The following is a 12,594-nucleotide window of genomic DNA, read 5'->3' as shown; positions in this document are numbered from 1 at the left end:
TCAGTCATCATACTTTTAAAAAAATATATGTATGTGGTTCATAGCTTTATATAAAGCAAGAGAAGGTTAATTCCAGAGATTTATCTAACCAGCCCTATTCGCCTTACAAATATGAAGGCAAAGATCAATTTCAGTAAGTTTCAAATAACTGTAGTCAGGTTTGACCCAATACACTCGACTAACAAGAGTGAAAAAGCAAATTTATATGGGCCAATAACACAGTGCTCCAGCCTGTAACCAGCCTGTACTGCATTCCTTTTAAAGCGCTTATTCCAAGACCTACCAACATAGGAAAGGTATAAACAGTTACTTTACTGAGATTAGAGTACCTCTGCTAATTAGCTAAATGAGAACAAATACTGATTAAATGTATATATAGAAGTAATCTGATACTCAAGAAAAAAAATCCTTCTTAAGGTGACTCCACGGTGTACAAAGCTTTCGCAAAATTTGTTTATGTTATTTATGCATTTTGCTTTTTGGCAATCTGCACATTAATTTTTAATGAAATAGTAAAGAGATGTTGCGTCTCACACTTCGATAAAAATATTCTATAGCCAGGACTGGGTGACATAGTGCATTAATTCAGTGTCCTTCACTCCTGGGACCTGCGTATAATTTAGTCCAGCCTGAAGAAAATAACTTTGATCTGAAGGCTGTGGAAAAGCTACATATGAAATGAGTTTTGGTGGGTTTAGTGTTGTTTCTTATATACAAGACGACATATGAAGATAAACTGCTTTAGAATGCTCCTGATGTGGCCCAGGATTAAGAGCAGGGAGCTCTTAGCAGAGCTCACCTACTCTCTCCCTTTCCTTCGTCATACCAGACACACACCACACACACCACACACATTTCTCTTTACTATAAGCATCAGAGCGGCTAGCACTAGCATACACTGTCTTTCCAAAGGGAATATCCTGCGTAAAAGGATTGTATTATCAACCAGTATACTTATTTGGTCTCTCCATTTTAAAAAACAAACAAACAAACAAAAACCAACAAACAACAACATCTATATTTCATCATGAGAGACGACGTTGTAAGAAGGGATGATGTTATCACAGGGAACCCGAGATTTCCTCCCCAAGGTAGGGAACACCTTAGCTAAGTCATCAGAACCGTACTAATCACGCTCTTAGGGAAAACAGAGCTCCGGCACAGCTCCTTCCCGGGCTTGGCTACGCGAGCAGCTGACCCTTCCTTTCCTTCCTGCTCCCCCCAAAGCAGAGAAACAAGATTAAAAGCAGAAGCATAACCAAAGAACTGACATCCTAGAAACACTAAGCTGAGCTAACTCTTTTCCCTACTTAAACCTTTCAATTATTGTATTCCACAAATTCCAAAGATTCTTTCTTGCTCATTCAATAAAAGGTAGCTGAATTAACTACTGAAAAATGGAATATAGCCTATTTTTTGCATGCTCTTGGTTTGGGACTTACTGTATTGTTTCCTGAGCATTTGAAAGGACCTATATAGGTTGTTCAGTTAGCTTGACAAATTATCCGGGGGATGGGGGGAGGAGGAACAGGCAATTTTCTATCGACAAATATAGAAATCTCTCTCTATATATATGCATATACATTTATATGTTTTACACACACACTTGCACCAGAGAGAGAATGTTTTAACTGAGAAATTGAACTCTGTATGCTGATATTTTTGCCATATTCCTGGAGAGAGCGGGAAGGAAAAAAACCTAACTCCTCATGTTGTATGTTGATTCTCCGTTCTCAAAAAGAGCAAAGTTCATCCTGCAACAGGAAAAGTTGAGCCATGTCCTGAAACACACGGTATGTCATTGAGAGGGTGCACAGGCATTTCAAGGGGCGGAAGAGAATAACATGCTGGCTTTAAAAACAGAAAGAAATGATAGAGCCCAGCTGATAAAATGTCACATTCCTTTGCAGCTGTCACACAAATTCAGCCTTTTTTTGTAGACAGCCTTCAAGAGACAACAAAAATCTAAACCATGCGATGATCATATCAATGACTAGCTGAGCACTGTTGATAGCTTAAATAACAATAAAATGTGCTATTTTTCCTGTAATTTTGTCCATAGTGTTATTGCATATGTAGTCACCTAATGATGAAATAGTTTTAAAATTTGCTTCGGGGTACAGAAGTCAAGCTCCACTGATTAGCATCTCAAAGCACGATACGGGCACACATTTGTATAGCTGAATAATAGCACTTGTGTTTGTACGATGTTTTAAAAAACAAAAAAAATGCACTATTTTACTTGATGTTTGATGATGCATACTGATGAAATTCCTTTCTCTCACAAAATATACAATATATCACAGCTAACTGTAAGAATTTCAAAGACAAGGTAGAAATGTAACGTCACAAAAAGAGCCAAAAAGGGTTTTTGGTGTCAACATGAGACACCTAGACCCCAAGGTTCATGGGCTTGATTCTCCTGTCACTTCTCTGGTTTGAAGTCACAAGAACCACTGAAGTTTACAATTTATTGTGACGCAGATAAATATGCCCCACTTTTTACTTTATGATTTTTTTTTAGGCAAGAATTATTCAGCAGTTAATTACACAAATGATATTTTGTTCACCAGCATTTGGGTTTTGTACCACACGTATAACAAAAACTCATCACAGAAAATATTTCATTAAAATCTAAACAGAGAGTTCTGATATTTGCTGCACTAGCTCAGTTTCTGATTTATTTCCTATGCCTAATAAGGTGGCTTTCGAACTTTTATCGAATGTGAACTTTCCTAAAATTTGCTGAAAGCTGACTGGACAGAAGTCACTCCACATACCACCCTCAGCAGCACTGCATCTCCCATGTGTGTCCCCTTTTTGTCATTTCTCCAGTCAGATTTTATTACAAGGTTTTTGTTACAAAACTCTCCATCAAATTTTGTGTTAAATAATATTATAAAAATGCATCCACATGAATTTAGTATTACAAACGCTCTACACTATCAACAGGAACATTAGGATTTTACTAAATATTCAGCAACTATCAGCTTAAATTCTTTTTTCCATTAACACTTCTCTTTTCATCCAGAATGTGTAAGTAACATACGGGAATGACTTAAAAGAAATCTTAAGATTAATACAGTTAAACATTGTTAATTTTTTTAATAAAAAATATTCACTGAAGTATTTGATACCAGTAGTACAAATTTATTAAGCTTCATTTTTACTTTGGAAAAATTTTTCAGAAGTTAAAAGAAAAAAAGAAACAGGTTAAATTATGAAGTACTGTGAAAGCTGTGAGAGTTTTTTTGATTGCAAGTAAAAGATTTACAGATCTTACAGATCGGTAAAAGATTTACAGGTAACAATTGTAAGGTGCATTACGCTAATCAGAGGAATGCATAACCTCTGTAAAGCAGGTAGGAGTGAATCATTTTAATTTTCTCTTTTCTTATAGCTTCATATCCTTATGCAAGGGAAGCAGAGGAAACCTAAATATGACCCTATTTAGGTATATTAACTGAAAAGCCTTTGTAGAATTTTTAAGCAAACAGGATTGTGCTTCCAATGCTGCCCATCTAGTTTTCCAATGTGTTAAATTGGACGGCTACTTGGACAGCTCTCTATTCATTACTGAACTGTGGAAAGGAAACACAGAGGTGGCATTTTCCTTTTAAACCATCTAATGCCTTGTAGCCAGATTCCAAAGCATCAAGGAGCGATTTCTTTTTTTTTTTTTTTTTTTTTTTTTTGCTAGACAAGCTGTCGTAATTGAAATGAAGTCTAATCAGACTCATTACTGTTTTCAGCAATTTGCACCACCAAAGATGCTTATTAGGTAACAGTGTTTAATAAACCGCTCTTTAGAAAACTACCAGTAATGAGCTCTTAACAGCCAATCTTTAGCGTGAATGTAATGTGAAAAGTGTTCCTAGCGCTGAATAGATTTTCACATTTAGTAGTGTCATAATTAAGCTCAAGGAATTGGTAGCTGTGATGATAGATTTACTGCAATACAGACTTCTTTTTTCCCCTGAAAATATATTTGAAAATACTTGGGGTTCAATAATATTTCCAGAGCAAATTTTAAAACTGCTTAAAAGACTGTGGTGGATTAGCTCTGTAAATGGTACTTAATCAGAGAGCATTTGGGGAATGCAGAGAGTACTGTAAGTCAGGTAGCATCTACCAGGCATGCATAAAGTTAATTCCACCTAGCTTTGTTTGACTGCTCTTCCATCACTTAACAATTTCCAGTCATTAATATACAAATAATAAATGTTGTTGTCACCAGCTGAATGATAATGAACAAAAATGGCCAATAAAAAGAGATACTTGAAGAAACACTTGTCAGTTCTCCTTCCACAGTAACAGCTGAAAAAGCTTGAGAAAAAATAGAGCAAATTGCTTGGTTTCAAAATAAAATTATGGATGTACACTGTATGTATATATTTATGCATACACATACCCACACATATACAACTAATGCTGTTTTTCCTACACGTTTCACATACGGTGAACTCCTAGTACCTACTTATCACCAAGAAACTCAAGTTCCTAATGTAAAGAACACCACAGCTCTGAAAATGTAACATTGTGACATATATTATTCATAAAACACAGACATCAGCAAGAGATAAGTTTTCATCAATAGAAAGTTCAATTTAACTAGACGTACACCTCGCTGCACTAGTCATATCAATACCAGTACTTAACAAATGCTGAAAGAGGCAAAAAAGAAAATAAATTGCGTGTATAAGCTCTAGCTAATTAAATATCCAGAGCGAATCTTAAGGAATAGCCACTGCTCCCTCACCAGATTGATTTAGGTCTGACATAATATTTAAAGTTATCAATAAGAAATGACCAAGACTACTTTTTTGTCTCCCACTAGGAAAAATACATAGGGATGCAAATGTTGTTTTGCTTACTGGAGATTCTGCCAGAGAAGGTTTGTGTCAGTGGCCAAGACTTTGGAAAGAAGCGCATAAAGATGAGTAATCAATAATGAAACTACCACCAAAATGATGAAGACTAATTCTCTTGAACTGAGATTTTTATATCAGAATTCCATGTTAAGATGCTAAGAAAACTTCTTTTACTGAATGAGCGCTCTCATTATATCTTTCATATAACCTAGCCCCAAACTTCAGTAATCCTAAATGCAGCCTCTAAGCCTCCATATCTGTTTGCAGCTTTCTGAATCAATAGGACTATGAGAACTGAGACTACCAAATTAATGCCAGTTTCATTTGATTTTGTGGTACGTGCTCCTTTGCACTACAAAGTGGAAAAAGGTAAAAAAAAAAAAAAAAAAAAAAAAAAACAACCAACCACCCCACACCCAGAACTCATTCCCAGATGGGTTTTCGTAGCTTTCAGATCAAAACATCTTCCAGTTTCTTAAGTCTGAACTGAATTTGTACTTAGATCCAACATTTTTAGTGCTGCTGCCTACCCTATCAGGCAATTCCAAACTCTGCACCCTTAAGTCACACACTTAGCTTCTGCTCTCTGTAAAATAACATAACATAAAATAAAATAACAGAGACTCCACAGCTGCTTCGGACTGCCTCCTCTTGTACTTCTGAATAATGCATTAAACTTCACATCATTTGTGAGTGACAACCCGATGCTCTAAGATACATAACATGCATTTTGTACTGTTGATTTTACTAAGTGCAGATGCTCTGAAACATCAATTGCTCATCAATAAGTCCTTCAATACCATACATTATGATCTTTTTAGTAGTTTAAAACTAAGGTTGACAGAAATGTGGTATCCACAAAAAGTATCTTAGGCATCATTATAAAACTATGGTTACCATCCTTTCTTACTTCTAATATAAAATTAAAGTGGGGGGAGGGAACCTTCAGTGCATTCCTTCTGCATCTTAGCACTACCACAAAAAAAAAAAAAAAAAAAAATCACTTTTCAGCCTCAGATCCATCAGTATTTTATCAAGCATACAAAACACCAGTCTGCTCACCTAAGATACTGACCCCAAACAACGCCTGACTTTCAATAGAAATTGAGACTCTTCCTTCTGATATCTCTAGGCCTGCTAAGCCTGATCACAAAAGCCTTCTTTATCGGACTCTTAAAGGAGTTTCCATTGAAGAACTAGGACCTACCAAATTTTACACTACTTACAGGCTGCTACCCTGAGATGGAGTGTCATATATACAGGAGAACAGACTAGCATAAGAAATTGCATAAGTGTAGGAAGTCAAAGAAGGAGGTGAAGCGACAGGGGCAGGTTAAACTCAAGTCAGAATTTGCCCCAAAACACTGTGAATTCGTGAGAAGGAGCAATAGGATCCTAAAAAAAGGACAGCGAGAAGAACCTTAAGACCCATCTTGAAGTTAAGGTGCTGCCATTGCGCAGCACCTCCGTGGTGTCAGAGGGTGAGGACTCTCCACAGGGGCACAGCCAAGCAGGAGGAGACAGCTTTAGTGGTAATGTTTGCTGTTATCAAAACCTAAGGTGAGCCCTGGAGTGGCTCGTCTCAGGACAACTCCACCAAAAGACAGCATAAATAGCAGAAACTGGAGTCCATGTGAAATCTATTGCACCTTCTACAGAAGCATAGACATTATTTTCTTCTCCATCAGTGACATTCCAATATTACAGCCCAACTTCTCCCAGTTAGGACCCAGCATCAATCACAGTTTGCCCTTCAGCAAAAGGTACCATAAACAACCTGTAGGGTGCTTTTGAGTACAGAACACCTCAGATTTCTCTGTTCTCTTGTTTATGGAAATTTTATTTAGATTTTTTTGTGGAGTAGAGCGCGGCTTGGATCAAATACCATATAAAATTGTTTCACTTGGTGTTCTGCATTGTTTGTTTGTTGGCTTTTTTAAAAAGACAAAGCCCCCCCAAAAACCCAAAAATAAACATAACTGTTCCAAACAGAAGCAACTGCTTGTCCGAACGATTGCACTCAAACCACCTCTGCGGACTGCCGAGGTTACTGTTCTATTATGACACATTTACAAAAGCTACATAATAGATGACTTGCAGCAGATGAGAACATTTGTCCGACTGAACTGGAATCCTTTGTATTATGGCAGACAATACTCCCTGCACTTCAGATTGGTTTAAACACACAGACTTGCCTAGTAGGTCTTTCTTTAAAGGTAGAGCACTCTAGTACACAACTTCCCTGACTGAAATTTCCTATGGAAATATCTCCTTATAAAAGGAAGGAGGCAAAAGGAAGAACACCAGGTCCCATATAATACAGTTGTGGGTTTTTCTGGGGGATGGGGATTAATAAAGGAAATGCATGTGGAGTGAGGCAAACATCCATGGGCTTTGGAGGGATTGGGGTGAGCATATCAGAACGTAGCAGTCCTTGACTTTTACTTTATTTTTCATGGAGTCTATTTTCTGCCTTTCCACTACAGAGCTTTCTATTTATTTTAGCATAACTCTGTATCTTTGTCATTAAACAATCAAGTTCTAATAAAAAACATAATGCAAACAGCCAGTTGTGTAATGAAAAACAACACAGGGTTGAAGGGGGGTTCCTGCCTGATCTCAGCAGCAGATTAGCTTATGCCCTGCAGCATGAGATGGGAAATATGTTCCTCACTATTACAGTTTTGATTCTGTATTTGTATTTTGTATGGATTTTTAAAGAGACACAATATAAAGCTTTGGTTCAGAGAATCTCTCTCTCTTTCTCTGTATGTATGCATGTATAAGTCTACACACATTTATTTCCCCTCCCAGAGCAGGGATGATGTTTGTCTCTAGCAATGGCACAGTGTCTAGTCTGGAATCTAGCAGACAGAAAAAGCACACAACCAGAAAAAACATGTTTTGGACTATCCTAATACAGGCTATATCAACTGCAATCCCAAATACATGTCTTTTTGAGAAATTCTAAGTAACCCTTTTTTCAGCAACCATCCCACTGCACTGCAGCGTACTGCAAGATTATTTCTGCCTAGAGAATGACATAGTTTTATTCATAAAAACCATTCAGTTAATTGCTTTTTATACTCAATAAATGTTAACAGTTTATTCACTGGCAGCAAGCCAGGAGATCTCCTCCAACAGACACAGATCTTTCAGATGCATCTTTCCTCCTGTATCTGACATATATGATCTCCTTCTCCCCTTCCCCCTCCCCCAGTTCTTTACATGCATTTCTGCACTGTCCTCTATCTCAAAGTTAAAGCTATGCCAAATCAAGAGCAGCAGTGCTAAAGGGTGGTCAGAAAATAGGACAGCAAAGGTTTTTGAAGTTAACAAAGCAGCATCCTGTTCCTACCACCTATCAAGCATTTTCTGGTTTCTTCATGTACTGAAGGCCAGGTTGGGTGATTGCCACTCACTTTAGGAATTTAACTCTGCAGATACAGCACAGCCCTTCAACACACTCACCCCCGATGGCTTGTGAAATTCACGTGGAGAGATCCCGTCTCAGTCTATGTCAGCCCACTCGCTGAGTGGCAGGTGAATAGCTAACCTGCTATACCTGTGTATGGGGTTAGCTGTTCTGAAGATATATCTGACAATAAAGAGTAAAGTAGACAGTAGGAACAAGGAAATCACATTTATGAGGACTTTAGCAAATTTAGTCCATGGAAGACGGGAAAATGAGGCAGAACCGCTATACCCAAACCTTTGCTAAGTACTTTCTAAGGCTAAGGAAGGCTTTCAATTTGTCCGTGGCCTTACTTAAAGTTTTTGTTAGTTGTTTGGATTTTTTTTTTCTTTAAACCTCACATTGTTTTCAGTAGGCACATAATTATTTAGGCACGTTATGATACAAAGATCTTGTGCCACCTCTTCAAGAATACATCCAAAACATTTTAAATAAATATCCTATATTTGATTTAATGAAAAATGCCTTGGGCTGTAGCCACATCTTGTTCATTCTATGTATTAAACAGAGAGCTTGCCATGACTGAACTAAAAGGTACTTGATAACAAATGGTTAGAGGGCACGGGCTGATATTTAAGAGGTAAGGTTGCACCAAGGTAGCTTTGATGGGCCATTTCGTATTGAGGATAACCAGAAATGACATTTCTTAAAAAGGTCTGGATTGCTAAAGAGGAGGATTGCCCTAAATGCATCAATGAAAACTGCTGCTGAGCATGACTGCTTTTTTTAATATTTTGACTATTTTCAAAGGAAAGACAGTCATGCTACAAATGTTTTTTCAATAAATCTCTGGTGAGTACTAGGCACTTCCAAGATCAGTTACACAGCATACTCTTAAAATGATTAAACTGTCTCTCACAGCACTTTAAATGATAGACTGCCCAGAAAAAGCACTAGTGCCCCACAAATTAGGAATTGTAGCAGTAGTTGATAAGCTAGAATGAGCTCTGGGCCGTTTTAGGACACACCTCACCCTCATTACTGGGCTGCCCCCTTGGAAAAATTCTTCCCCTTGTGTAAGGTCATTCAACTAGATTAAAATATCTCACCGTAATGTTACCTCTTTATAACACCTCACAGACTTGGGTATAGAAGTGCTGGTTATGGGATGAACAATGAGTGCACTTTTATATGCGCTGCATAAAGATACCACCTGTGTGATTTAGTTGAAAAAGAAAATTTAATCTATATTTCTGGGATAGCTCTATCTAAAGCCACAAGTTGCTATGACAGAGAATTTAAATTGTTTGAACGGTTCCCCTGCTCCCTTCTTCATGTTGTTATTAATGTCTGTAATTTAGGCCTCTGTGTTGCTAATATGCATGTGGATATCTCGCTAGTCATATGAATAAAGCTGCATAATTAGGTAGTGGTATGATTTGTAGCCTCCAACTCTTTCTCCCACTTCCCTTTCCCGATGCTCCTTGAAGAGACTGCGATTTATGTTGGCGGCAGATCGTGCCACTGTTACTCACAGAAATACCCTTTGCCTGAGATTTCTTTGAAATCACTGACAAAAATTAAACCTCTTAGCAGTCACCAAGGATAGGGATATTCCACACCAACCCCTCCGCCACCCACACGTGGGAGGAGTACGATTGTGTTGCTGGGATGGGAATTTGGGCAGGTGACCAAATGGTTAACCATGCTCATCCTTTCATCCTCCAAACTGACAGAGACTTCTTTAAATTCTCAGAACTCCTTTTACAGAATCTCTGTTTGACAATTTCTAAACGTGCCCCACTGTGTTCACCAAGTTCATCTCTATTAACAGGAAATGAAACTGAAATAAAGAGGCTCTCTTCGTGTTGACTGCACGCATTTCAGATTTCATGGCAGCCCGCGTCTTCCCAGTGCCTTTCACATGGAAGAGATAATGTGTGCGAAGAAAAACCAAATTGTAGGTTTAGTAATGTCAAAATCTGATTTATGCCAAAATAGAGATGTCAACAATAGCAGAATAAGTGACAAGTGTTAAATTACTCAAAGCAGTAAATTCTGTAATTATTTACCTCTCTGGCACATGATCCTTAACAACCTCCAGACCTAAAAGGAACAGCAGGAACCACATGCATTTTGAAATTCAGCATTTTTTCTTATTTTTGAGAAACCATTTTTCGCCCCAGTTTTTTTTTTTTTTTTTTTAAATACAACTAAGTGCCACCAGCAGCATTTCAAATAAAACGTCAGCAGCAAGCCCCATCGCTGAATATGCTGGGAGCTGAGTACACAGTCATCTGCAAATGGACAACTTTAATTCGATTCCTGGCACCACTGGCCACGCTGAGAATTCTTCTATCTCTTCACACCAGGGGTTTGCTCTTTTAAGCATTGCTCCCTGAAGGGAAGGAAAAACTAGAGAAAGAGGATTTCCAATGACCCTGCACAGATGAATGAATGTGTCAATGGTGAATATTGGTTCAGCTTTGAAATAGGGAATCCTGCAGTGGATTCTCTGCTTCATCCCCACTAGTGAGTTCCACTGTGGACTTCAATGCGTAGGAGGCCTTTAGGGGACAGATAATAAATGAAAAAAAAAAAGGGGGGGGGGGGATATCAATAAAATGGTTTAAGAATAATAGAAAGGCATTTCCCTAACTATAACCTTTAAATTATTTCTTAGATAATTTTCTGAGAGATGTGCATCTCTTTAGCCTAGCTGGTTACAGAAACTGGTTAAAAAAAAGCTTAAATAAATAAGGGGTCCTTACCAGATAGCCAGCATTAAAGGCCAGTGTGCCCTTTCAACACATATTTAATTTTGCTGGGTTTCCATTTGTTCACTTGTTTGTTTCTGGTGTAAAGATGATGTAAAAATTTGTGAAATCATGAAATTGTTAAAGCGCTCCCTGTTTCAGTGTGAGCTTATTCGTTCGTTTATGACTGATTTCACAGCAAAAATGGTGACATACACAAACCAAACACGGAAAGGAAAGGTGCCTCTTCTCACCTGCATGACTCTCCTGTAATTCAGGTAAACACAAGAACGTTTGTCTAAGCAGTAGTAGAATACACATTTACTTCTACAAGCCTTTTAGTTCATTTTCATTCAATTACCTATCAATCAATCTCACTATGACACAATATAATTTCCTAATCATGCCAATATTCATGCTTTTATCTCTTTTTAAATCCAAAGAACATATATTTCAATAAGACAGAAGTCTAATTATTTAAACATGATGTAGAATAATACTTCTCTAAGGCCATGTATTTTATGAGTTTTAGTTCGTTAAAGTTGCCATATAATTTAATCTCTATAGCAAAATTTACATAAAAGAATAACACAAACTTCCAGTAAAGAAGGCTGAATTGTGAAATTCCCAGTAAGTGCTGCTTTTTCCTCCCTTATGTCTACAATAGATTTATTTGTTTCTAAGAGCAAATCAAATATATTCAAAGTGAAACGCACTATTTCTCAACATGTAAAGAAACACAGAAGAGCAAGTACATCTTTTTTCTTTTACATGTGATAACTTTAACACATAGGATAACAAAAACCAAACCAGAAAAAACTCCAGCAGCTCTGCACAGGTTTCTATACCTTTGAAAAACAGGTTGGCAGTCAACTGCTTTCTATAGCTGAATGCATGCTCTTTAAATATAATAATTCTATGGAAATTAACGGTTCTCATTATGTAATTGCTAACAAAATATTTACATCTACCTCCACTTTGATGTTGCTGAGAATAAAAAAAAAAAATAATGGATATCTAAAGGGACATATACTGCACAATTTCAGTCATTAATATAATATGGAGATACTGAATATTTTTGGATACTCGGGGGTATTAGCTATACATTTCATAGATATAATCAGATATGATCCTGTTTCAACTAAGAAAGAATTTGGGTAATCGGATTTATATAGTCTATAGCATTTCCTAAGGACGCTGCCTGGGATTTGCCTCTTTTTAAATAGTTGAGATGTTAATGTTCTTTTAAGACTATTTTTTAAATACCGAGCAACATCTTCATGAAGAGCTGCGCTGATTTCCAATTATGTAAAAATTAATTTGTTTAATCAAGCTACAAGAAGGACAAGAAGTTGAACTGGAAAAATTCCATCACATTAAGTAAAGGATTATTACTCACAAGAAATATTTTCAATGTCAGACAGACTTGCAGCCAGAAACTAACTATACTTCTTACAGAGAACTCTATGTGCCTGTCTTTCCTCCCTGACTAGTTTTTCAGAGCCCTCCAAAACAACACCAAAATGAAGTCTAAATACAGTGTTGACTTGCT

The sequence above is a fragment of the Platalea leucorodia genome (genome assembly GCF_965183815.1).
Source record: "Platalea leucorodia genome assembly, chromosome: 5".
NCBI classification, from domain to species: domain Eukaryota; kingdom Metazoa; phylum Chordata; class Aves; order Pelecaniformes; family Threskiornithidae; genus Platalea; species Platalea leucorodia.
This window is presented reverse-complemented; position numbering follows the sequence as displayed.